Below are 20023 nucleotides of genomic sequence, written 5' to 3'. Positions count from 1 at the left end.
TGGCTAGGAAACTTAACCATCTTTGATTAACGAGCTAGTCAAGTAGAGGCATACTAGGGACACTATGTTTGTCTATGTATTCACACATGTACTAAGTTTCTGGTTAATACAATTCTAGCATGAATAATAAACATTTATCATGATATAAGGAAATATAAATAACAACTTTATTATTTCCTCTAGGGCATATTTCCTTCAGGAGGCGGCGCTACAAGCAAGGAGTGAAGGTTTCAACTTGGAAAGGAAGGCGGAAATAGGGGAAATATGGCTTTTGGTATGGGGGAGGGGGCGGGGAGGTAGATATTTCCACGGAAGCCGAAAATTTTGAATGAGTGCAACGAAAAAGCTGGCGCGCAAAGTGTCATCAGACACGGTCCCTTATTCAGAACTGTGTGCGATATGTGAACATCACAAACAATTCAGATAGCTTAACCTGTAGGTGATGAGTTTGAACGTCAAAATTTTTGGTTCGAATTTCCCTGGTTACAGTGGTCATCCACATCATTGCATAATTTGGGTACACAAAGGAGACTACATACAACACACCCACACTTCTTAATCGAGCAAGTTCAGCAATTAAACAGAGCTAGCTGACCTAAACATTACTCTAACAAATTAAAGACCAACGCTCTTAATTAAACAAAACAAAGAGTACTACTACGGCTGGTGTTCATCGATCTCCGCCGCCTCCTCCATGTCCAGCTCGCGCCCGACGATCTCCTGGGGAAGGGGCTCCATGGCATCCATCGCACCATACTCGGCAAGCATCTCGCCATCCACATCCGCCATCTCTTTTGAAAAGGCCGCCATGAGCTGGGCGTGGGTGGCCGCGATCTGGGCTTGGACGGGCTCCGTCGTGGCAAGGTATGTGGCGGAGGAATGGACGACTGCTCGAACGCTCTCGGCGATTGCCAACTCTTCGGCCGTGGGTTGCCGACCGTTGTTGGAGAAGCTTCATTCGATTTGTGCGGTGACCGCCACGAGCTGGGCGTGGGCGGCCTCCATCAGGGCTAAGGCCGCAGCTGTAGAACAGACAACTGTTGTGTCGCTCTCGCCAGTTGCTATCCCCGAGGCAGATGTTGCTGCCACCACCTGAGAAGAAACAACGACCATTTTTGGGCTGCGTTGGCCGCCCGGTCGCAGATTGCGGCCACGCTCATGCACCTTGTTAGCACGCGCATGGCGGCTGCGGCCGCGCTCTCGCCGCAGTGGGCCACCGAAGTTGCCCTCACGACGCGGGTCCACGTCCCCATCTTTCACCGACGACGATTGAACAGTGAAATGATATTTGGGGAGCGAGCTAGTGTGCTTGACACGTCGGCTGTAGACTGATGTCGCTTGAACTACGTCGGTATTTCCCCAAAGAGGAAGGGATGATGCAGGACAACTATGGTAGGTATTTCCCTCAGTGATGAGACCAAGGTTATCGAACCAGTAGGAGAACCATGCAACACCACGTAAACAACTCCTGCACACAAAGAACAAATACTTGCAACCCGACGTAAGAGAGGGGTTGCAATCCCTCACGGGTAAAAGGATAGGTAAAATTGGAGTAGATTGGATAAATAGATCTCGCGGGAACGCGAGATAAAATAAATAAATAAAAATTACAGCAAGGTATTTTTGTGTTTTTTGGATTAATAGATCTGAAAATAAAAGCAGATAAAAATAGATCTTGAAGGCGAATATAAGAAAGAAGAGACCCCGGGGCCGTAGATTTCACTAGTGGCTTCTCTCGAGAAAAATAGCATACGGTGGGTAAACAAATTACCGTTGGGCAATTGATAGAACTTCAAATAATCATGACGATATCCAGGCAATGATCATTATATAGGCATCACGTCCAAGATTAGTAGACCGACTCCTGCCTGCATCTACTACTATTACTCCACACATTGACCGCTATCCAGCATGCATCTAGTGTATTAAGTTCATGGAAAAACGGAGTAATGCAATAAGAACAATGACATGATGTAGACAAGATCTATTTATGTAGAAATTGTTAGGAAACGTAGCATGCAATTTAAAAAAAATTCCTACGCTCACGCAAGATCTAGGAGATGCATAGCAACGAGAGGGGGAGAGTGTGTTCACGTACCCTCGTAGACCGAAAGCAGAAGTGTTTGTTAACATGGTTGATGTAGTCGAACTTCTTCTCGTTCTGACCGATCAAGCACCGAACGTACGGCACCTCCGAGTTCTGCACACATTTAGCTCGATGAGGTCCCTCGAACTCTTGATCCAGCAAAGTGTCTAGGGAGAGTTCCGTCAGCACGACGGTGTGGTGACGGTGATGGTGAAGTGATCCGCGCAGGGCTTCGCCTAAGCACTATGTGAATATGACCGATGGCGTAAACTGTGGAGGGGGCGCCGCACACATCTAGGGATAATTGATGTGCGTTCTAGGCGCCCCCTCCCCACGTATATAAAGGAGGGAGGGGGAGAGAGGCAGCCCTAGGCGCACCCAAGTAGGAGGAATCCTACTTGGGCTCCTAGTCGAAGTCGGCCTCCCCCTTTCCTTTTACGAGAAGGGGGAGAAGGGAAGAGAGGGGGGGAGAAGGAAAGATGGGGGCGCCGCCCCCTCCTCCTAATCTAATTCGGCCTCCTTCCTTGGGGGGGGGGGCACCCCTATGTGGGCTGGTGTGCTCCCTCCTAAGGCCCATATGGCCCATATCTTCCCCCGGGGGGTTCCGGTAACCCCTCCGGTACTCTGATATGTACCCGATACATTCCAGAACACTTCCGGTGTCCGAATACTAACATCCAATATATAAATCTTTACCTCTTGACCATTTTGAGACTCCTCGTCATGTCTGTGATCTCATCCGGGACTCCGAACCACATTCGGTCACCAAATCACATAACTCATATAATACAAATCGTCATCGAACGTTAAACGTGTGGACCCTACGAGTTCGAGAACTATGTAGACATGACCGAGACTCCTCTCCGGTCAATAACCAATAGCGGAACCTGGAAGCTCATATTGGCTCCCTCATATTCTACGAAGATCTTTATCGGTCGAACCGTTATGACAACATACGTTATTCCCTTTGTCATCGGTATGTTACTTACCCGAGATTCGATCGTCGGTATCTTCATACCTAGTTCAATCTCGTTACCGGCAAGTCTCTTTACTCATTCTGTAATGCATCATCCCGCAACTAACTCATTAGTCACATTGCTTGCAAGGCTTATTGTGATGTGCATTACCAAGAGGGCCTAGAGATACCTCTCCGATACTCTGAGTGACAAATCCTAATCTCGATCTATGCCAACCCAACAAACACCTTCGGAGATACCTGTAGAGCATCTTTATAATCACCCAGTTACATTGTGATGTTTGATAGCACACAAGGTATTCCTCCGGTGTCCGGGAGGTGCATAATCTCATAGTCAAAGGAATATGTATAAGTCATGAAGAAAGCAATAGCAATAAAACTTAACGATCATTATGCTAAGCTAACGGATGGGTCTTGTCCATCACATCATTCTCCTAATGATGTGATCCCGTTTATCAAATGACAACACATGTCTATGGTTAGGAAACTTAACCATCTTTGATTAATGAGCTAGTCTAGTAGAGGCTTACTAGGGACATTGTGTTTGTCTATGTATTCACACATGTATCAAGTTTCCGGTTAATACAATTCTAGCATGAATAATAAACATTTATCATGTTATAAGGAAATATAAATAACAACTTTATTATTGCCTCTAGGGCATATTTCCTTAAGTATCCCACTTGCACTAGAGTCAATAATCTAGATTACAAAGTAATGATTCTAACACCCATGGAGTCTTGGTGCTGATCATGTTGCTCGTGGAAGAGGCTTAGTCAACGGGTCTGCTACATTCAGATTCGTATGTATTTTGCAAATCTCTATGTCTCCCTCCTTGACTTGATCACAAATGGAGTCGAAGCGTCTCTTTATGTGTTTGGTTCTTTTGTTAAATCTGGATTCCTTCGTCAAGGCTATTGCTCCAGTATTGTCACAAAAGATTTTCATTGGACCCGATGCACTAGGTATTACACCTAGATCGGATATGAACTCCTTCATCCAAACTCCTTCATTCGCTGCTTCCGAAGCAGCTATGTACTCCGCTTCACACGTAGATCCTGCCACGACGCTTTGCTTGGAACTGCACCAACTGACAGCTCCACCATTCAATATAAATACGTATCCGGTTTGTGACTTAGAGTCATCCAGATCAGTGTCAAAGCTAGCATCGACGTAACCAGGTACAACGAGCTCTTTGTCACCTCCATAAACGAGAAACATATCCTTAGTCCTTTTCAGGTACTTCAGGATGTTCTTGACCGCTGTCTAGTGATCCACTCCTGGATTACTTTGGTACCTCCTTGCTACACTTATAGCAAGGCACACATCAGGTCTGGTACACAACATAGCATACATGATAGAACCTATGGCTGAGGCATAGGGAATGACTTTCATTTTCACTCTATCTTCTGCAGTGGTCGGGCATTGAGTCTGACTCAACTTCACACCTTGTATTATAGGCAAGAACCCTTTCTTTGACTAATCCATTTTGAACTTCTTCAAAACTTTATCAAGGTATGTGCTTTGTTAAAGTCCAATTAAGCGTCTTGTTCTATCTCTATAGATCTTGATGCCCAATATATAAGCAGCTTCACCGAGGTCTTTCATTGAAAAACTTTTATTCAAGTATCCTTTTATGCTATCCAGAAATTCTATATCATTTCCAATCAACAATATGTTATCCACATATCATATTAGAAATGCTATAGAGCTCCCACTCACTTTCTTGTAAATACAGGCTTCTCCAAAAGTCTGTATAAAACCATATGCTTTGATCACCTCATCAAAGCATATATTCCAACTCCGAGATGCTTGCACCAGTTCATAAATGGATCGCTGGAGCTTGCACACATTGTTCGCACCTTTAGGATTGACAAAACCTTCTGGTTGCATCATATACAACTCTTCTTTAAGAAATCCATTAAGGAATGCAGTTTTGACGTCCATTTGCCAGATTTCATAATCATAAAATGCGGCAATTGCTAACATGATTCGGACAGACTTAAGCATCGCTATGGGTGAGAAGGTCTCATCGTCGTCAACTCTTGAACTTGTCGAAAACCTTTTGCGACAAGTCGAGCTTTGTAGACAGTAACATTACCACAGTGTCAGTCTTCTTCTTGAAGATCCATTTATTCTCTATGGCTTGCCGATCATCGGGCAAGTCAACCAAAGTCCATACTTTATTCTCATACATGGATCCCATCTCAGATTTCATGGCCTCAAGCCATTTTGCGGAATCTGGGTTCATCATCACTTCCTCATAGTTCGTAGGTTCGTCATGGTCTAGTAACATGACTTCGAGAACAGTATTACGGTACCACTCTGGCGCGGAACATGCTCTGGTTGACCTACGAGGTTTGGTAGTAACTTGATCGAAGTTTCATGATCATTATCATTAGCTTCCTCGCTAATTGGTGTAGGCATCACGGGAACGGTTTTCTGCGATGAGCTACTTTCCAATTCGAGAGAAGGTACAGTTATCTCATCGAATTCTAATTTCCTCCCACTCACTTCTTTCGAGAGAAACTCCTTCTGTAGAAAGGATCCATTCTTAGCAACAAAGATCTTGCCTTCGGATCTATGATAGAAGGTGTACCCAACAGTCTCTTTTGGGTATCCTATGAAGACGCACTTCTCCGATTTGGGTTCGAGCTTATCAGGCTGAAGCTTTTTCACATAAGCATATCGCAACCCCAAACTTTAAGAAACGACAGCCTAGGTTTGTTTCCAAATCCACAGTTCATACGGTGTCGTCTCAATGTATTTAGACGGTGCCCTATTTAAAGTGAAGGCAGTTGTCTCTAATGCATGACCCCAAAAAGATAGTGGTAAATCGGTAAGAGACATCATAGATCGCACCATATCTAATAAAGTGCGATTACGACGTTCAGACACACCATTTCGTTGTGGTGTTCTAGGTGGCGTGAGTTGTGAAACTATTCGAATTTTTTTTAAATGAAGGCCAAACTCATAACTCAAATATTCGCCTCCGCGATCAGATCATAGAATCTTTATTTTCTTGTTACGATGATTCTCCACTTCACTCTGAAATTCTTTGAACTTTTCAAATGTTTCAGACTTGTGTTTCATTAAGTAGATATACCCATATCTGCTCAAATCATTTGCGAAGGTCAGAAAATAACGATACCCGCCACGAGCCTCAACACTCATTGGACCGCATACATTGGTATGTATTATTTCCAATAAGCCAGTAGCTCACTCCATTGTTCCGGAGAACGGAGTTTTAGTTATCTTGCCCATGAGGCATGGTTCGCAAGCATCAAATGATTCATAATCAAGTTATTCCAAAAGTCCATCCGCATGGAGTTTCTTCATGCGCTTTACACCAATATGACCTAAACGGCAGTGCCACAAATATGTTGCACTATCATTATCAACTTTGCATCTTTTGGCATCAATATTATGAATATGTGTATCACCAAAATCGAGATTCAACAAAAATAGACCACTCTTTAAGGGTGCATGACCATAAAAGATATTACTCGTATAAATAGAACAACCATTATTCTCTGATTTAAATGAATAACCGTCTCACATTAAACAAGATCCAGATTTATTGTTCATGCTCAACGCTGGCACCAAGTAACAATTATTCAGGTCTAAAACTAATCCCGAAGGTAGATATAGAGGTAGCGTGCCGACACCGATCACATCGACCTTGGAACCATTCCCGACGTGCATCGTCACCTCGTCCTTAGCCAATCTTCGTTTAATCCGTAGTCCCTGTTTCGAGTTACAAATATGAGCAACCGAACCGGTATCAAATACCCAGGCACTACTACGAGCATTAGTAAGGTACACATCAATAGCATGTATATCAAATATACCTTTGTTCACTTTACCATCCTTCTTATCCGCCAAATACTTGGGGAGTTTCGCTTCCAGGACCAATCCCTTTGCAGTAGAAGCACTCAGTTTTAGGCTTAGGTCCAGACTTGGGCTTCTTCCCGGGAGTGGCAACTTGCTTGCCATTCTTCTTGAAGTTCCCCTTCTTCCCTTTGCCCTTTTTCTTGAAACTAGTGATCTTGTTAACCATCAACACTTGATGCTCCTTCTTGATTTCTACCTCCGCAGCTTTGAGCATAGCGAAGAGCTCAGGAATAGTCTTCTCCATCCCTTGCATATTACAGTTCATCATGAAGCCTTTATAGCTTGGTGGCAGTGATTGAAGAACTCTGTCAATAACACTATCATCTGGAAGATTAACTCCCAGATGAGTCAAGTAGTTATGATACCCAGACATTCTGAGTATGTGTTCACTGACAGAAATGTTCTCCTCCATCTTGCAGCTATAGAACTTGTTGGAGACTTCATATCTCTCAACTCGGGCATTTGCTTGAAATATTAACTTCAACTCCTGGAACATCTCATATGGTCCATCACGTTCAAAACGTCTTTGAAGTCCCGATGCTAAGCCGTAAAGCATGGCACACTGAACTATCGAGTAGTCATCAGATCGAGCTTGCCAGACGTTCATAACATCAGCATCTGCTCCTGCAACAGGCCTTTCACCTAGCGGTGCATCAAGGACATAATTCTTCTGTGCAGCAATGAGGATAATCCTCAAGTTACAGACCCAGTCCGTGTAGTTGCTACCATCATCTTTCAACTTAGCTTTCTCTAGGAACGCATTAAAATTCAAGGGAAAGGTAGCACGGGCCATTGATCTACAACATAGATATGCAAAAACTATCAGGACTAAGTTCATGATCAATTAAGTTCAATTAATCATATTACTTAAGAAGTCCCACTTAGATCACTACAAAAAAAGACACATCCGTGACATTTTGGGCCGAACGATTTTTTTTCCTGTCATGCTTATGACACTTCTATGACGATAATTGTGACAAAACACGGTATCATCATAGATGTGGTGGGCTCCTACTTCTATGACAAAAAATCATGACAGAAAATGGGCTTTTCGTCCTCGGCGGGCCAGAGACGCAGCTGCATGACATTCTTTGGGCCGTCCATGACAGAAAAAACCATGGTAGAAGCGAGGGCGAGGAAAATATCGGGGTGTTCCCGGTTACGGTGGGTGGTCAGGGCCGAGCAATGCACGGAGGTTTGCGCGTTTCTCTCGTACACGTACGCGCGTGGGTGCGAGGCGTTGGGCTCTAACTGAACCCGAGCGAGGCGTTCGCCTAACTGAACCTGAGCGATTGCATTGCAGGCTACGCGTTAGTGAACCTGAGCGATCGATCGATGGCTGTTAACGGAACCCGATCGAGCGATTCCTTCGCTACTGCTGCTAACAGAAGCCGATCGATGCTGCCTCTGGATGAACAGTGAGCATTGTTGGGGGGGTTTGGATGAACAGTTCCCGGTGGGGGGTTGGATGAACAGGACCCTGATCGATCGAGCCGGTTGGGCGTGGATGAACAAGACCCTGATTGATTGAGCCGGTTGGGCGTGGATGAACAGGACCCCGTGGAGGGCTGGATGAATAGGACCCATGGAGGGCTGGTTGAACAGTAGCCGGTGGAGGGCTGGTTGAACAGTAGCCGGTGGAGGGCTGGATGAACAGTAGCCCGTGGAGGGGTGGTTGAACAGGACCCCGTGGAGAGGGCTGGTTGAACAGTAGCCGGTGGAGGAGCGGTGGAGGCTGGATGAACAGGAGCCCGTGGATGAATAGTCACAGGTGGAGGCTGGAGGAGGTCGACGGTGGATGAACAGTAGCCCGTGGAGGCTGGAGGAGGTCGTCGGTGGAGATGAACAGTATCCCATGGAGTCCCGTTTTGTGGTACGCCACACCCCTCCCGATGAACAGGACCCCCGTTTCGACCATAGTGCTCCAACACAAGTCCGATTCCTCTAGTTTGCGGTACGCCACACCCCTCCCGATCAACAGGACCCCTTTTCGACCAAGAGAAGTCCGTTTCCTCTGTTTTGCGGTACGCCAGACCCCTCCCGATGAACAGGATCCCGTTTCGACCTTGGCCGGTCGAACACAAGGCCGTTTCCTCCGTTCTGCGGTACGCCAGGCCTCGTTTCCGTCGGTTGTTCCGTCCAAGCCAGTTGGCTCCCGATGAACAACACGCGTTCCGTTGCCTCTCGATGAACACGACGCATTCCGTTGCCTCCCCATGAACACGACGACGACGCAGTTTCTCCGTTCCGACCCAGCCATCTACACGAGCCCCGGCCGTATGTATGCGCGAGTAGGCATTCGAGACCCTGCCCGTATGTACGTACGTGGCCGTATTTTCTCTCTTGAACCCTGGCCGCTATACATATGTGTACATGCTACGTGCGCGCCTCTACTACGACACGTGCGTGCCTCTACTACGACACGTGCGCGCCTCTACATCTACCAGTATGTACGTACACGTTCGTGACCAGAATGACAACGCTACGTGCGCTTCGACCAGGTGGGTCCGGACTGTCAGGCACTTCCTTGCGTGCGAAGATGTAGCTGGTGGGTCCCAGCAGTCAGGGGGCAAATCGTATTTTTTCGTAATATGGACGCACTTCCTTGCGTGCTAAGATGTAGCTGGTGGGTCCCAGCAGTCAGGAGGGAAACTTTTTTTTGCTTAATACGGTGGCCCGTCCGGTGGGTCCCTGCTGTCAGGTGGAGGAATCATTATTTTGCACGTAATAAGGAGGCACTTCCTTGCTGCTGCCGTGGAGCCAGCTATCAGCCTCTCTACGTACTGTACTCTTTCGATGGAAGTCGTTCCTTGACCACGTTGACCACACCGCGCCAAGAGCACCAGGGCGGTGGACAACGACGAGGCCTAGGAAGGGGATGACGCAGAGCTGGGGAAGACGCGACAGTGATTGCCCATGCGGAGAGGAGTACGAGGGTTCACTGGTTCGGCTGCGGTGTGAGGCTGTCGTCGCCGCAGAATAACAGGGGGTGTGGGTGAGTAGAGGGATGGCCTGGCCAGCAGTGGGAGTAGTAGGGGGTGGTGAGGCCTCCGCGGCATCACGGCCGGCCACGAGAGGCAGGAGCACGCGGCACGATCGGCGCTGGTTTGGGCGGCTGGAGCAAGAAGACTAGAGGTTGAAGAAGCACTACAGCCGTTGGATGGACATCGTACGGTCACTGGAGCTAGAATCATTCATATTGACTAAGTTGACAAAGCTCTGCGTCCCCATCAACTTAGTAGGCCCATAAGTCAGCCTCCCACTATGGTGGGTCCCAGCTAGCAGGGGGTATTCATTTTTTTGTGCGTAATAAGGAGGCACTTCCTTGCGTGCGAAGATATAGCTGGTGGGTCCGACCTGTCAGCGGGGGGAACTTTTTTTTGCGAAATACAGAGGCCCTTCCGGTGGGTCCTAGCTATCAGGTGGAGGAATCATGGACCCAGCTGTCAGCCTCTCCACGTACAGTCCACTTCCGATGGATGTCATTCTTTGACCACGTTGACCACGCCGCGCCGAGAGCACCAGGGCGGTGGACGACGGCGAGGCCTAGGAAGGGAACGACACGGAGCCAGGGAAGACTCGACAGTTGTTCCCCACGCGGAGGGGAGTACGAGGGTTTACTGGTTCGTCTGCTGTCGCCGGAGAATAACATCAGGTGTGGGTGAGTAGAGGGATGGCTAGGCTAGCGATGGGAGTACGATGGGGTGGTGAGGCCTGCGCGGCAGCATAGCCGGCCGCGGGAGGAGGGAACAGGCAGTCCCGCTGGCGCTTGTTTGAGCGGCTGGAGCAGGAAGAGCAGAGATTGAAGAAGCACGACGGCCGTTGGATGGACATCCAACAGTCACTGCTCTCGTGTGTTGACTAAGTTGACACGGCGTTGCGTGTGCGTCAACCTTTTTTTAGGAAAGCATACGCGTCAACCTGTAGTAGGCGCAGAAGTCAACCTCAAATCTGTGGAAAACAACATACAACCCATCTGCCATTATTTCTAATAATTTACAGCCCATTTGCTAGTTCTTAAGAATTTTTTTGGAGCCCATCTTCTTTTTGTTAGCATTACACCCCATATTGTGGCCACGGTTAAAAATTATACGAAATTTTGCATATTTCGGTGCGGCCAACTGTTTTAATCCCGAAATATCGAGTCACATTCAAACTATTTTGAAAAAATAATTTATATAAATATAAAACCAAATAATTGTCCATGCATAAAAATCAATGGAATTTAAAATCTTGTAATGAAAAAAAATTGAAACTAATTCCCGGTTTGATGTGTTTTAAAAATGTACATCCCATTTCTGGACAAACCAAATGAAACTCTCCTCGTCTTGAAAGATTTGCAGCCCAGCTGGGCTGATAAAGCAAGTAGGCCTCGTTTGGTATTTCTTTTAAAAAATAGAACTGGGCTAGCAATTTTCAGCAAGAAAAAAACACAACTGGGCTCGTGATGTGGTAAACGTAAATAAAACCCTGGCTAGACGGGCCACAGCCCCGGCACAGCCCCGTTGTTACCTTGATTCGTCGCTAAAACTAGTATAAATAACAACTGCTTGTCCCTAAAAAAACAACTGCGCGACCTGCTGGGTCCCTGGTGTCAGCCGCTCGTAGTGTAATTCTCTCGTTTATTGACTACGTTGACAATGGCGTGAGTCCCAGATGTCCAACCATTAGGAGGAACCATTTTTTGGGCTTGTAATAACGAGGCACTTGCTTGCGTACTGCCATGATGCTGGTGGGTCCCTACTGTCATCCTCTCCACGTACAGTCATCTCCTTGTTCCTCTCGGTTGTTGACGACATTGACAACGCAAGAGGGCGGCGCACCGCGCACGGTGAGCGAACCAAGGCAGAGGACGACGGCGAGGCCTCGGAGGGAACGCACAGGAGCCGTGGAAGATGCGCCGGTCCAGTCACAGGCGGAGGGGAGTATGAGGGTTGACTGGTTCGGGTGCGGGTGCGTGTTGGGGCTAACGTCGCCGGAGAATAACATGACGTGTGGGGGAATAGAGGGAGGGACTGGCCAACGTTGGAGGGTACGGTAGGGCGGCGGAGGCGCAGCCAGCCATGGGAGGCGGGAGCAGGCGGAGCCGACGGGGTGGTTTGGTTTGGGCGGCTGGAGGAAGAAGACAAGAGATAGAAGATACACGACAGATGTTGGATGTCAATCCAACGGCTGGTAGGCAGAATCGTTTGTTGACTGGCTAGTAAGTCGACACCACCTTGGATAGGCTATTTCCTCGTGGGTCCCAAATGTCAGAATCCAAATATGTCACGGTCATGCAGCCTTTCCTATGAAAAATTTACAGCCCATTTGATGTGCTACTTCAAAATAAGTTTGTGGGTGCTGGTGGGGGCTAATCACTTGGCTTCTGTAATGCACAGTGAGCTCAAGCAGCCGGCGAGAGTGATGTTATTTCCCTTGGTTGGGATTTGTTACAATATTTCACTCTAAATTAAACGAATGGCAAGCCATTTGCCTTGTTTCAAAGAAAATATGACAGTCACAGCCGAGTTGAAAAGGGCAAGAACATCTAACTCTAGCTTACAAACTGTACAAAAGCAGGAGGGTTAATTGTTCACCAGGTTTAGACAAAACCCAGGTTGAAAAGGGCAACAACATCTAACTCCAGCACTGTTTCGGTAGTCACAGTCAAATGGATCGGTCAGGTCCATAGAACGAACATCCTGGGTCATAAAATTTACCGGATTATGACCACAATATGTTGTAAATAGAAGCCCGACACGTTCAGAAGCTCTTTTGCCCACCCGAAACTCCTTTTTTTGCTCTTCGACATACCCATCCGTCAAAACCATGCTGCTGATAAACTGAAGCCCGATGGACAATAGTAACCTCGCATTCAGCAAGAAGAATGTGACAGATCTAGTGTTTGCATGGTTGGCTACATATCGTTCTAGCGTTATTGTCTTCAATTGAATGTCATGAGAAGTGAGAAAATCCCGGTGCTTACGAATCCACCTATTGGTTATAACTTTCTTACCCCGTCCTGTTGCCTAAATAGACATGAAGATTGAAAACAGTTAAGGTCAAAAAAAGAGTGTGGAAAGAGCAACAATTGAACGATTAATTCTAGTACACTATATGCGGGCTTCCAATGTGCGTGAAATTATCACCTTTATATACAACTTCTCAAGACATGGAAAGCATTGCAGCAAGCCAATAATCTTGTTCAGATCAAAACTATTCATTTGGATATATAAGATCTTGACAGAATCCAACACCATTGATAGGCCATCCATGGAGAAACTCTTCATTGAGCATAGAACATAATATTAGTACAAAATGTGTACTCCAAGATGATATATAACTTATGCGCAGAAATTTAAAATGCAGCTTATGGTTACAAGTGTAGATGATAATATAAAGTACATGAAGAACTGTGGAGCCAAACACCATACTGAAATGAGCACAGAGATCATGTATTACAGCCAAGGTCTCTATTTTAGGCACAGAGAGGACGGTTATTTGCGACGGTGAATAACTAGAATCAAGGATCAACCTTTGAAGTGAAGGGGCATCTTGGATGATGAGCTGCCTTCCGTCAAAAGAAATTCCAATTTTTACACGGTTAGGCGATTTTATTTGGAGACAACCGGTTCTAACTGTGAAAACAAGCACCAATCACTCCAGGGCAGGGCAACTGGAGTGGATGATGCTGTGCATTGAAGCCTCCGATATACGAACCCGCACAAGTGATAGTTTCTTGAGAAATTGGAGTCGAAGGTTTAGTACCAGATTGTCTGGTAGGTAGCACACCGCAAAGGTGGCGGTGTGGAGAGGAGGAAAACCGTGAGATGGTCATCGGTGCTGAGGGCACAAGTACGTGGTGTTCGGTATTTGGTAGGTGATTTCCAGGGGAATAGTAGAACTCAAGCAGCTGTAGTTCCATAAATTTAGGGGATTTCAGCCAGGCATCCACCATGCAGGGCATGGTATGCTTGCTCAGGTAGCATGACGGGATGCAGAGGCTTTGAATGGAGCCCTGGTGGGAGGAGATGATGGCTCTGGGGATTTCAAAATCATTGAAGAGATATAGCTGACGACAGTCGAGATTAAGGGGCACGGCGCGCCATAGAGGGCGCCACCGAATTGAGAGGACTTGGGTGTGGCAGTAATCCTTGGTGGGGAGAAGCGAGATGATCTCCCAGAGGACGGCGTCCGGGAGATCGCTGATGCGGTCCACCCGAGATTCTACGGGTTCCTGGGATCCGGTGGGGTCGGGGTCGCCGCTTCTCCCCGCGCTGCCGGGTGCGGGATCTACAACAGGCGTCGTCGCTGGCGGGAGCCTCATCTTCTTGGTGATGGGGTCGGCCGACTCCATTTTCCTCGAGGGCGTCAGCAGAGTAACGAATGATGCTGGGGTCAGCTGAGTAACGAATGATGAGCCTAGTTGTAGTGCGAGTGAAGAAGAAGGGGAGCTGGGGTTTTTCTGTAGTAGTGAGGAAGAAGGGGAGCTGGGGTTTTCTGTAGGAGTGAGGTGAGGAATTTGGGGGTACAAGTGGAGCGAGCTGACGTGAGGTGGGTGGGAGTGAGGAGGAAGAAGAGCACCCAGGTTTTTCTGGGGGGCGGTGTGCTGGGTGTGGGTAGCGCCTCTCATTAAGTAAATATATGGGCTTTTGAATTGATTTTATTATTTACTAGGGTGGATGGGCTGTTTTGTCTTGGGCCCAGAGAAACAATTACTACTAGTACAGTCGAGACACTCTACAACTACCCAGAGAAACAATTACTACTAGTATAGTGGATACACTTCCGCTTCTGGCTCCTCCTAGGTCATCGAAACGTCTCCCTCTACTGAATGTCATTTTACTTTTGTTCATCGACATGCGGGCCATGCAGCGCGTGGGCCCAAATGCCATCCACCAAATTAGAAGGCAGTATGCAGGAGGAGAGTCTCCCCGGTCGTAGCGTGGCAGTAATGAGCCGTCGTATCACAAAACCCCACCTCCCCGCAGTCTAAGTTTGACGGACGAAGCAACCATCATTTCACTCTTCGCTGAATCCCCTTCTCCCTCACCGTCTTCGAGAAAGCCAACACTCGCATCTGCCACTGTTCTTCTCTCCCAACGAAGGGAAGGTAAGCGGATCCGTGATGTTGGTACATTTTCATTCAGAGCAAAAAAAGTACTTTTGCAAAGCAGTAACCGATCCTCACTCTCTTTTTTGTTTCATTGTCATTGCGATTGTGTTTTCCTTTCAGTGGTCTCCTAGTATTCGTCAGTTTCATGATGGACCAAGGAGAACCAGGCAAAGATCTGCCAATATTGGAGCAGACGCGGGAGGCTGATCCCCACGAGACAGGGAGCTCCAAGAAGATGGAGGCAGCCACCGAGCCGACCCTAGATACGCTCACGGCCACTACTGAGATGGTCAATGCCCCGTTTGAGGTTACAGCCCCCGTGGCACTGCAGGAGCAGTTTTCCCCCTTCGAGGATGTGTCCCCCCACCCCACCGCTGAGCTGCCCAAGGTGATTTTCTTCTTTGCCGATCTCGATTGTGGGTTTTCATCTAAGTATGTGGTGATGAATAATGCAAAATTTTATTAGCTTCGATGCCATGCTATACATAGTGGTTTAAATAACTTGTGTTTCTTATACTGGAAAGTAATTCAGAATTTGTTTCTGTTTCAATTAGAGCCCTGATGCAGACAAGGATTGTGTGGTTGTACATGTCACTCGCTATGAGGCGGATGACCTGAATATACGCACTGGGAAAAGAGAGTTCTTAGGCTGTTGGATCCTGGAAGCCATTTGCGCTTATACCGATGTCGAGTTGTATTCCAGCCTCACTGTTGTCAGGCGTGTTGTCCAGGGTGTACTGAAGCACAAGAAGTTCAAAGCTACTCCTTCGTTTGTGAGGCATACTGTTCTTGTCAAGCTTACGCAAGAAGATGACATGGCATGCCTCCACAAAAAAGTTTATGAGTGGCAAGGCCACAAGGTTATCTTCATGAAGGTTCACAGGATTGAGCTGCTGCAAGACATCCTCGATGATGTTCATGGCAAGGTCCGTCTTGTGTCCAACCCAAATTAGATCGAGGCATGAAATAGTTGCCCCATCTAGTGTTTAATAGTAGTTTGGATTGTGTCTAATTATCCGAACCTTGCGTGTTATCGAGCCCTCTGGGGCTAGTACTCTATTTGAATCCGTCTATGGGAACTGCTGCTACTTTTGTGTGCCCGTGAATCATGTGAGAACCATCATAATTGTTGCCGAAAGAGATGCGTCCTCACTAGTTTTTTCATGAATATGGCATGGTAAGACATAAGTTGTCACGGTTTATCATACGAGCAGTGTGTGTTTGATGAAATAGAGTACTCGTTCGAGAAATGTGCGCTGACGTATACATAAGTACTTGTAAACACTGTTGGTGCTACGCCACTTGTAAGCAGTTATGCAAAACACGACACATTGGCTCAGCTCTCTTCAACACTAGGCTATCGACCAGCTAACAATCAACAATCTACTGTCTGACATATAAGCAACTATGTATCTTGTTACAATGGTTCATGCAGTTAACTGAGGCCATAATGTAAATTCCAAACGTTCACACGCTAGTCCAGTGTTCATGTGGAACACTCACATTAAACTCGGCTTCATAAAAAACTTGAAAAGCATAAGTTAAGCAATTTTATACATCTCAATGATTCATAGAACATAACAAACATATACTAGTTCACAGCAAAAGACAAAGTTGTGAGAAGGTTTACAAATCAGGAAAAAACAAGCAAGGCTTCTCTGAGCAAAGGGCCTCTCGGCAGGCTTAAATTTCCTGGAGTTCACTCTGGTTTTTTCTTGTTGCCACCATCCAGGGTTAGGTTCTCTCATTCCAGAATAACCAATTATAATTGTGTTCTCAGCTGGAATGCTGAACTGAACCATGCAGTGTACTGACCAGCAGAAATTCTTGTGCATTCCACTAAATTTAAGCACCGCTATTTGTACAAATAAGCAGACCACAATGCCTCTTGTCCGCGCACCTGTCCCAAAAACCGCCGTGCAGCCGTGCCAGCTAGTCCTTGGTCCATGGATGAACTGGTAGAAAGTGCATTCCGGACTAGGACGCAGTTGTTTTCGCTCGTCCCTGCACTGCAATCAGGAAGTAAAACATATGAATCGGCTTCTTTTAGATTGCGTTGGTCATTCTACCTAGTTACTACCAATGTAGGAATACCTGGAACACTGGTGGTTAGAGGACGGCAGCTAGGAATAGCCATCTCATTTTGTGTAGTTTTACTAAAACTGAGGTGTGTACTTTTGATTGCGCAGATAGAAACGATATGGAGACAGACATCCCTGTTTGCGCAAATATGAAATACGGTTATTTAGACAGTGACAGATATTTGAGGTGGCGTATGATTAACAGCAGCATCTATTGTGTTATAATTGGCACTAGATTGACAGTATGAAAGTGCCCTTAAGTAAGTAGCATCACATCACATCAACACTGCCACTAGATTAACATGCAGAACAATGGCATTAGTATTACTGTCATGAGAGTAGCACATGGTCAGTAAATGTGCAATCAAATTTGTGCAGTTCCACTGGGATGAAGCAATGTTAGCGGTGTGAGATTTAAGTGTAACTGCAAAAACACAATTCATGGGAAATAAAGCAAGACAGAAGCACTTCATAAAATGGTGGTGGCATTGCTGCAATTTATCGACGACACTAGACCATTACTTATAGTGACATTAGGTGGCATTGCTTAATGCTTAATGTGATTTTACATTAACGGTAGTGATATGGGTGTTGGGACAGCAGGGGCATAAAGTGGTGAGGCAGATGTGGTTGCCGAGAGCGGCAAACACTCAGGCAGCATGTCTGCATTTGTCCCATTTTTTATCTCCTCGGCGACATTTTCCTATGTGAGCACAGGAAATCTAGACCTGCTCATTCTCATTTGCGTTGTCCCCCAACACCCTTCACTTTCTTTAGTTTTTCAACCAAGAGACAGGTACACTTCCCCCACCCTTCGCCATCCACCATGCTTTCTTCGCCTTTTCAACCAAGAGACCGGTTGGGTAGCCAGTATCTACTACTTTCCCCCGTTTCCTCTTAGAACCAAGTCCTAGATTCATGCTACAGCTTTCCCACTTTCTTCCCTATTTGAACCAACTCTTAGAGTCGACTGTATGAACTAGCTTTACCTGTAATAATAGTAAAAGTCTAGGTGACTTTGGAACAACCGACGTAAATAGAAAAAGATCCACACGCAGCCAAGTGGGGAGCTGGGGCGGTAGAGCAAGGCAGGTTTAGAAGGAATATATACTGAGGGTCGTCAGCATGTGGAAAAGACGACATCGGGAGGTCGCATCTTGGCCACAATACCGCAGGGAGGAGGAAGGGGTCGGAGGCCCTCCCGAGCCGGAGCTCTCTCGGAGAGAGCGGCACGACCGCCGACCGGGATGCGCGGGCAGCCGTTGGTCTCCTCCCTCGCCGCCGACGACAGTGTGAACGATGCACCTACACCCCTGCCTCGGTCGAGGTGGTTCGGCTGGATTTGACCAGCCGTGAGCAGAGAGAGAGTGTGGCCACCTATGTCTTGCTTAGATCTGGAGAGCATAAGAGAGTGAAAGAGAGGAACCCTAGTAAAGCAAGCGCTCAGGCTCCTGCTTATATATATAGTGGAGTGATTTTGTTGTACCAGCTTCAAAAAAATGCGCTCCTACGTGTACCCGCGAGTGGGTGTGAGAGAACTAGTGCGTGCGTGCACCACTTCTTTTCGTGAGAGTACAATATACTATGCCCAAAGAACGTTCGCCACAAGAGTAATAGTATAAGTGTGTGACGTGTGAGCTAAAATAAAAGGTGTGCGACGTCTTTTGTTTTTAGAAGTTCTGAGGGTAGGGTGTGAAGAGCACATATGTGTGTGACGTCTACCTGCAGATAGACGGTGGGTGTGAGAGGACTCGGGAGAGTCGTGACTCGTGAGGGTGCGTGTGTGCGTGAGAGAGAGGGGGCACGTATCAATGCAATGCATGTGTCCGTAAATCATTATCCGACAAACGTTCGCCACAAGCCGTTTCCTGACGAACGCCGTCAGAACCGTTAGATCGGCATCCGACAGTGTCAGTTTTACCATGTCATTTAACAGAATAACCACTCTTCCTACACACAAATCTTCCACGTGAGTGTTAGTAACTGCCGTATGCTCCTCCCTCCGTTCCAAAATGCAGTGCATATAGCTTTATTGAAAATTCGAACCTCGCAAACTTTTACCGAGTTTCCGTGTACCAAAATGCACATATAGAATACCCAGCATATATCATTTTCACTGGTGCGCGTCGGTCCTAAACAAACGGTCTAAAACCCCTTTCCACCACGGCATCTGGAACCGTCTCCAAGTGAGTGTGGGCGATAGGGGGGTCCTCCCCACACGACCCAGAAACCATCGGGGATATGCCCTCCTTGCACACTCGTTCGGCAAAATGAGGTCGCGTGCGACCGGCGAGCATTCAAATACGGAAATACGTACAGTACAGATAAAAAAATTAAATTATATGGCGAAATTGTTTCCGGTCGTAAGTACATCCCACACAGTCAGTCCCCGCTAAACGTTTCCGTTCGTATGCACATCCCACACAGTCGCTCCAAGGAAAACGTTTCCGTTCACAGGTACATCACACACAATATTTCTCATTAAATCATTTGCGTTATTGAATGTAGCACACACGGTCCATAGAAGAAACTGTGTGGCAAAGGCTGTCCATGACACACAGTTTTTATGTGGTAAACGTTTGCGCAAGGTGGCCTAACGCAAACAGTTTTCAAGAGAAAGTCGCGTGTGATTGTTCATTGATCCAACACGGTTTATTCCTAGAAATTGTGTGTGTTGCCTGATGTCATCGCCCACGGTATTTTTTAACAACCGTTTGCAATATCAAAACCCAATTAGCAGGCTAATTCGCCATTAGCAGGCTAATTGCACTATTATTAATAATAATCCATTTATTAATCTAATTGACATTCATATTAAGCACATAATATATTTCATTTCCATATTAAGGAAGCAAAATTTCATAATTGAAATACATCAGAGTACAACA

The sequence above is a fragment of the Aegilops tauschii genome, chromosome 4, assembly GCF_002575655.3.
Source record: "Aegilops tauschii subsp. strangulata cultivar AL8/78 chromosome 4, Aet v6.0, whole genome shotgun sequence".
NCBI lineage: Eukaryota > Viridiplantae > Streptophyta > Magnoliopsida > Poales > Poaceae > Aegilops > Aegilops tauschii.
Note: the sequence above shows the minus strand (reverse complement) of the source record.